Source organism: Cornus florida, unplaced genomic scaffold (genome assembly GCF_030987335.1).
Source record: "Cornus florida cultivar Cherokee Brave unplaced genomic scaffold, ASM3098733v1 CherokeeBrave_3.0.0_Hap2_Chr10, whole genome shotgun sequence".
Lineage (NCBI taxonomy): Eukaryota > Viridiplantae > Streptophyta > Magnoliopsida > Cornales > Cornaceae > Cornus > Cornus florida.
Window position 1 is genome coordinate 99,301,848 of NW_026775580.1, and position 7,752 is coordinate 99,309,599.

Sequence of the window (7,752 nt, forward strand, 5' to 3'; positions counted from 1 at the left end):
GTAAAAAAAAATTTCATTCATAACTTATACACGATTGCACATCAAACAAGATATATGTCCACGTACCTTTAACATATACGTGTTGTAAGAGTTTTGGTCTTTGTACAACGGAAAGACAAAAACCTATTCAATTACCTCATGCGATTAGGTGTTAAGTTAGAGAGCTAGTACATCTCTTCCAATATGAGATCGGGTTTGTTAGACTAAAAATATGAATGTCAATTATTGGTTTGAGTGTAGAGAGTGGAAGAAAAAAACGGTTGTTCGCGTTACTTATGTCATGTCATTTCGTCATGTTGGTTCAAGTGCCACGTGAGTCGTATACTTTGGTGGTTCAAGTATCACATGAGTTGTGCACGTTAATCGCACGATATAATTACATTTGTGGTATGATGTGAGTGTCAAATTGGTACGTGGTTAAGGTCTAGTGTGACGGTATACTTGAGCGTCACCGAGGAGAAAGAGAAGGGTTTCTAGAAAGAGAATTAGACGGGTTTTTCAGGTGAGGGTTGGAGAGAGAATGATTTTTAGAGAGAGAATTAGAAGGCTTAGAGAAATATAATGATTTATAGAAAGAGAATTAGAAGGGTTTCCCAGGTGAGGCTTAGAGTGAGGGACCGAGGATACTTATATATAACAAGGCTGCTAACAATCTGATTTGTTTGGTTTGAAAATGACAAAAATACTTTCTCCAGAACAAAATTATGCTACATTTTGAATTATTCTACATTCTGGCCATATTCTAGTATTCTCCCCCAATGATAGTTTATTTTTTTCTTGGGTGTGATATACTAGGAAAATTTTACAGGCATAAATCCAAGTTATACATATGCTAAGCATGTAAATATCAAGTCACAGTTGTGATTGCTTACAGGACTTGCAGCATTTTCTGAATGGAAATTTGGATCTGCGCACAACATTTTCTGAATGGAAATTTGGATCTACACACCTTCCTCTTAGGGAGCAGCTAGAAATGCCACTCAAGTTACAGGATTTAATAATTTTCATTTTCACTTTTGGTGCAATTTAATCACTTTTATTTGCATCTACGAGGCGTGGATCGTGCAGGTATCGTGCGATATACTAGAATGTAACATGTGTAATTACATCTAATGTATTAGGTGTTATGTTAGACCACTAACCTAGGTCATGTTGGTGATATAATGTGACGATTTGCATTTTTATCATTTTCTCCAAACATATCGAGTATGTGCATTATTTATTTTACTGTTGGGTTATGATTAATTGCAAATGTGGTTATTTTTTTTAAAATGTCATATAATTATTTTATGAAGGGCATTATTGACTTTTACTGTGTAAATGACATTTATTTATTTTGTGAGGGCTATTGTGGACTTTTGTTATGCAAATGGCATACTTGGTATTTAGAAAGACTTAAGGGGCATATTAGACTTTTATCATGCAGATGGCATGAATGTGAATTTCATAAGGTTGGAAGGACTTTTAGTCATTTCATGTGGTTTTGGTTTTGACCAATAATTAATAGGACACATGTGTGCACACTTGGCAATACATGGGAGTGTATGGTATAGTTTTGTGTGACTATCCTAGTTAGTTAATTCCCGTATGATACGCGAATTAAACGCGTACGTACGAATTTTGAGAAAATATTTCCGTTTTCGATCAGAGTTGAAAGATACGGTAAAATACGCGATTTTTTTCATCACCCCATATCTAACGTGTTTAATTGTTTATTCGTTTTGGTTGCTTCGTTTAATTCATAACCTAATTATTATTTTTTTTTGTTTACAAAATTCACGTTTCTAATAGCGTATGTTTCAAAAACACAAAATATTGTCTTTTCTACCCTCTTTTACTTGGTATAGCCATTATTTTTTAAACCATCAAAATAATGTTATATGTTGTGCAAACTATTGTGTTTTCTACCTTCTTTTGCTTGGTATAGCCATTATCTTTCAAGCCATCAAAATAATGCTATTTGTTGTGCAATCTCTTATTGTTGTCACTCCAATTATGATCTTTAATCAAAGCAATGAAAGATATATATATATATATATATATATATATATATATATATATATATATATTTGTGGAACACTATAATTTTGAAGAATCATAAGTTTTTATTGATATTTGTAGATATTTATAAATTTTTTGTTTTGTTGTGAGATCTTTTAAATTTTGTTAATATCTTTATTATTATTATTATTTTATAAGTTTGTAGATCACCACACTCCTTAGATGTTTTAGTAGAATATTACATTTTATACTTATAAATTTTTTTTATGATTATTGTAATAGTATTAATTGTAATATATTTATTTCATTATTTGTTGCATATTCTTTATTGTCCTTATATATATATACATATATATATATAAGAAAATAAGATGTGTATAGCCGAATTTTTGATACTTTTTAGCGTATATAACGTATTATACACATATGTATCCGTATTCATATTTTTACGTCTCCGTATTTTTTTGCCGAATTTTTTAAACGTATTTTAAAAAAAATATCGAATTATACTCATACATTTCCGTACCCGTATTTTTTTCGTGCCGTATTTTACTAACTATGGTGACTATTGTAATTCTTCACAGAAAAAATTCGGTAGAAAATATTTTTGTCATTTTCTTTCTCCTCCATAGTCTCATTTTGGAAGCTCTATCTTGCGACTTTTGTGTTGGGAATTTGGGTTGGCTTTGTGAAAGAATTATAGTCCTACGTTTGTGAACTTCAATTTGGTATAAGGCTTGTGTGTGAAATTCAAATTGTTGGGGTTACAAAATCTGTTTTGAAAGGAGACGAGGAGCTGTGTTTTAAAAAGGGTGTTCTTTATTTACTTCAACTTTTGGTGGCTTTGATTCATTCCTTGAATTGTTGTAGTAAGGTTTTTCAAGCTCCTAAAAAGTAGGATTGTCTAACACTTAATTCATTTGCCTTTAGTGAATTAATTCCCTTCATTTTGAGCTGCAAAGTGTGCAAAAACTAAACTAAAATTATGTGCAAATTCTGAAATTTGTTTGACTGAAATTACATGCTGATGTTCTATCCAAATTCATGTAAATTCAAAAATTTTCTTTTAGAGATGAATTGATATTATGATAATATAGTTAATTATCTTTCATTGAGAATTGGTTTCACACAATTTGGTTGAGAAATGAATTTATTATGAATTTCTGAAGTTAGAATCATCTTGCTGGAAATTCTGATTATGTTATTTGGATTCATTCAATCAGTTATGGTCTTTGGATTCATTCAATCTGATTGAATGAATCCAAAGACCATTGAAAATTTAAAGACCATATTTTCAAAATAAAATTTTACTTTACTAAAATACCTCACCATTTAAAACAGTTTTTATGAGAAAACTCGGAGAAATTCTACCTCCAAGCCAGAATTTCTAACAAGATGACTCTAACTTCAGAAATTCATAGTAAATTCATTTCTCAACCAAATTGTGTGAAACCAATTCTCAATAAACGATAATTACTTATATTATCATAATATCATTTCATCTCTAAAAGATAAATTTCAAATTTACATGAATTTGGGCAGAACATTAGCATGTAATTTCAGCCAAACAAATTTCAGAATTTGCATAGAATTTCAGTTCAGTTTTTGCACACTTTGCAGCTCAAAATGAAGGGAATTAACTCACTAAAGGCAAAGAAATTGAATGTTAGACAATCCTACCTCTTAGAAGCTTGAAAAACCTTGCTACAACAATTCAAGGAATGAATCAAAGCCACCAAAAGTTGAAGTAAATGAAGAACACCCTTTTTAAAACACATCTCCTCGTCTCCTTTCAAAACAGATTTTGCAACCCCAACATTTTGAATTTCACACACAAGCCTTATACCAAATTGAAGCTCACAAACGTAGGAATATATTTCATTCACAAAGATAACCCAAATTCCCAACACAAAAGCCTCAAGATAGAGCTTCCAAAATGAGACTATGGAGGAGAAAAAAAAATGATGAAAATGTTTTCTGCCGAATTCTCTCTATAAACAATTACAATAGTCACACAAAACTATACCATACACTCCCATGTGTTGCCAAGTGTGCACACATGTGTCCTATTAACTATTGGTCAAAACTAAAACCACATTAAATGACTAAAAGCCCTTCCAACCTTTCAAATTCACATTCATGCCATCTGCATGATAAAAGTCTAATATGCCCCTTAAGTCTTTCCGAATATCAAGTATGTCATTTGCATAACAAAAATCCACAATACTCCTCACGAAATAAATAAACGTCATTTACACAATAAAATTCAATAATACCCCTCATAAAATAATTATATGACATTTAAATAAAATAACCACATTTGTAATTAATCATAACCTCGATAGTAAAATAAATAATGCACATAATCGAAATGTCCGGATAAATGATAAAAATGCAAACCGTCACATATAAGTTGTCATGGTGTGGGAAAAAAAAGTGGTTCGGTTGTCACGTTGATCGTGTGATATATGTACGTTGGTGGTGTGATAGTTATGGACAGTGTTCAGGTGTCACTTAAATGGTGTGAGTATCACGCTGGTGATTCAAGACGTGGTTCAGGTGTCACGTGGGTCTTGCAGGTGCCACGTTGATTATGTATTATCAGGGCATTAAAAAAAAATTACCTTATCTTAGTTGTTCTCATTTTTATGGATTTTGTTTTATATTAATTCAAAATTTCATTATATTTTAAAAGTAATTTTTTAGAGAATACATTATAGCAAACTCTTTATAAAATTCAAATCACAATATAAGTCTAAATTCATCAATTTGTTCTAGTATATATCTTTGTTTGAGAACCCTTTTAATTCATACTATAAGATATAATTTTTTATGATGAGAAATGGTTTATCTTGGATAAGAACCCCTAATTTTTAGTCCTTTCTAGTAAATAAAAACCATAATTTTTAGGGAAGCGATAATTACACTCCACTTTTATACGATTACATTTCAAGCTTAAAGGAAATGACACCTCTAACGCCAACTTTTAAAACTAATAATTATTTTTCTTAAATACCACAATTATCATTTTGGATTATGGTAAGATCTTTTTGTCTCCCTATATTTCCCCAATTAACGTTTTTAGTACCCCATATATTTTTGTTAACCCTATTTTTCTCTTACTTTTTGCCTTTATAAGTAATCGATCTTGTTAGCATAAAAAAAACTTTGAATAAGTAGTAAAACTTCATGAACCATTAAACTTCTTTGATGCTAATGATGATGGGAATGGTAATTTGTCTTCTTCTTTTTTTTAATGTGATTTTTAAGAATTAATTTGGATGGTGATGGGAATGGTAATTAAAAAAAAAAAAAAAAAATCTTTTCTATTTTATGCTTTGAGTTTGCTTTGGATTTTTTTCTTACCAGATACAATTTTAAAGAATTAATTTGAAATTTCTTTGAATTTTTAAGTTTTTCTTGTTGATAAATAAAATCTTAACTCTTTGACAATAAAATTACAAGAACGTGGATTTTATGAAAAAAACAAAAAATAAATAAATAAAAAGAGATGATATTATATACAACTATGACATTATATGATTTATCTTAAAATATTTACAAGGAACTATTCTAAATTTAGATAAAGATTTGCAATGTTTAGTAGTGGAATAAATTTCCTTGATTTTATTAATTGTGACTGATTTTAACATTGGTCATCATCCCAATAATTACTGAATAAATTTTCTTTTGCCAAAAAGAAAAAAAAAATAGCAAAAAAAAAAAAAGAAGATAAAGTTTATAGTGCAAAAGATGTAATACCCCTAATTTAACAAGGATAATTCTGGAATTCATTAATTATTTAAATTGTGTTTTATGTGTTTAGTTGTGAATTTGTTGGTTTAATTGTTTCATTGGTTTTAATTAATTATTTGAATTTTGTGACTTGTTTAAGTGTTGTAAATTATTTATTCTATTTAATTCTTTAATTGTTTATTGATTGAGTTTTAATTATTTGATTAAATTGTTTTCTTTAAATAGAATTAATTATTAAATGATTTAATTAAGTAAATAAGTTTTTACGTTAGTAGGATTAATTAGGGTTTTGTTTTAGCGTCATTGTTGTAGCCGTCGTAGTATAGGATTGTTATATTGTCGGTTGTATAATTCTCTTTCAATTAGAATTAGGGTTTAGGTTTTTACTTAAGCCTATAAATATAGTATTAGAGGACTACTTAGGGTTTAGAGATCAAAAACCCTAGTCACGACATAAAGAAAATAGAGAGAAGTTTAGAGGAGTCTGGGAGAAATTTAGGAAGCAACAAAGGGAAGAAACAGAGAGTTGGCCGGAGATTGTTGAACGACGTCGGTGTAAGGCAAGTTTTATACTAGCTCTATCTCTTTGGCCTGTGTTCTTTGCATCTCTAACACAATCTCAGGATGGGTAAAAACTAAATTAAATTGCCTGGTTGCATGGAATTTGTTCAAAACAGGTTGTGTTTCCGATTAAGTATTTTGCATGTTTTATTCTGTTTTGTGTAACTCTTGTTCCAATTGAATTCAATTAATGAATGACGAATTTAAATTACTCTGGAATACCCTAGGACTTAGTTTTAAATCAACAAGAAACTTGGGTTGGAGGAACAAAGTTGCCTGAGTTGGAGAAGAAGTTGAACAACATGTTTTCTTTTAGGTGCATGTTAATCGTTTTTAAACTATTTTTGTTTAATTCTTGTTCCCACTGAACGTGATTATTAATCAAGGAAGTTAATTAACTTTTGAACACCCAAGGACTTAGTTTTAATCAGCAAGAAATTTGGTTTGGAGGATCAACACAGCCGGACACCGCCGGAATTGGAAAAACGACGCATAGGGGAAGGAGCCTGCTCTATTTCAAGTAGAGTAGGCTCAATTAAAAGATGGAGCAGGCTCTACTTTGTGATGGAGGCTGCTCCACTTTGGGTGGAGCCGGCTCCTTCGAGGGTTTTCATTTTTTTTTTTGGTTTTCTGCGAGACTGCTAGCTACTATGCTTGGATTAATGGTTTTAAGGGGCAACTGAGAGTTTAATTAGAGGTTCTCAGTGATGTTTAAATTCCTACTAAAACTTCAGAAGGCATGATAATACATATTATACCATAGAAGGTTAGTAGAAGGGACATTATGAAACTTTTAAGAAAGTTTACATGATTGCTTTGTGCGGATGATTCAAGTTGTTTAATTTTAATTTAGCAATTGAATTAGGCATTTGATAAGTAAATCATATAAAAGGGGTATGGGGTTAAGCCTATTAACTAATATAAATTCAGTTAATACTTAATAAGGAACTAGTTGATGATTACAAAAAAATTGTTTATGTCAACTTGTGGGATGTTGTGGAGTAATTACAAGTAAGTATGTAAATTCTGTTAATGTTATTATTATGCTTATTGTGAGTTACAAGATGGTTATATTTATTCTCTGCATTTAAAATTTGTTGGAGAATCAGGTACTGGATGTGTTAAACAAGCCTGCTAGTTAAACATTCTTGTTATGCTTATGATTGGATATGTTGATATTGATATGTTATGCTGTCATATATATATTATCAATTCTGGATGGATGTTTGGTATGCACCGGTATGGGACGGTGACATACTAAGGGGATTAGCTTAAAAATGCTAAGTCCTACCTACTCTGGAATAAGGGATGGATTAACTACAAAAGTTAAGTCCTACCTGTCTTTTGTGTCAGATCAACAAATAATTGAGTGACACGTTGGTTTGGAATGGAATTTAAATATATTTTTATGGTGCCACGATATGAGCCTGAGTC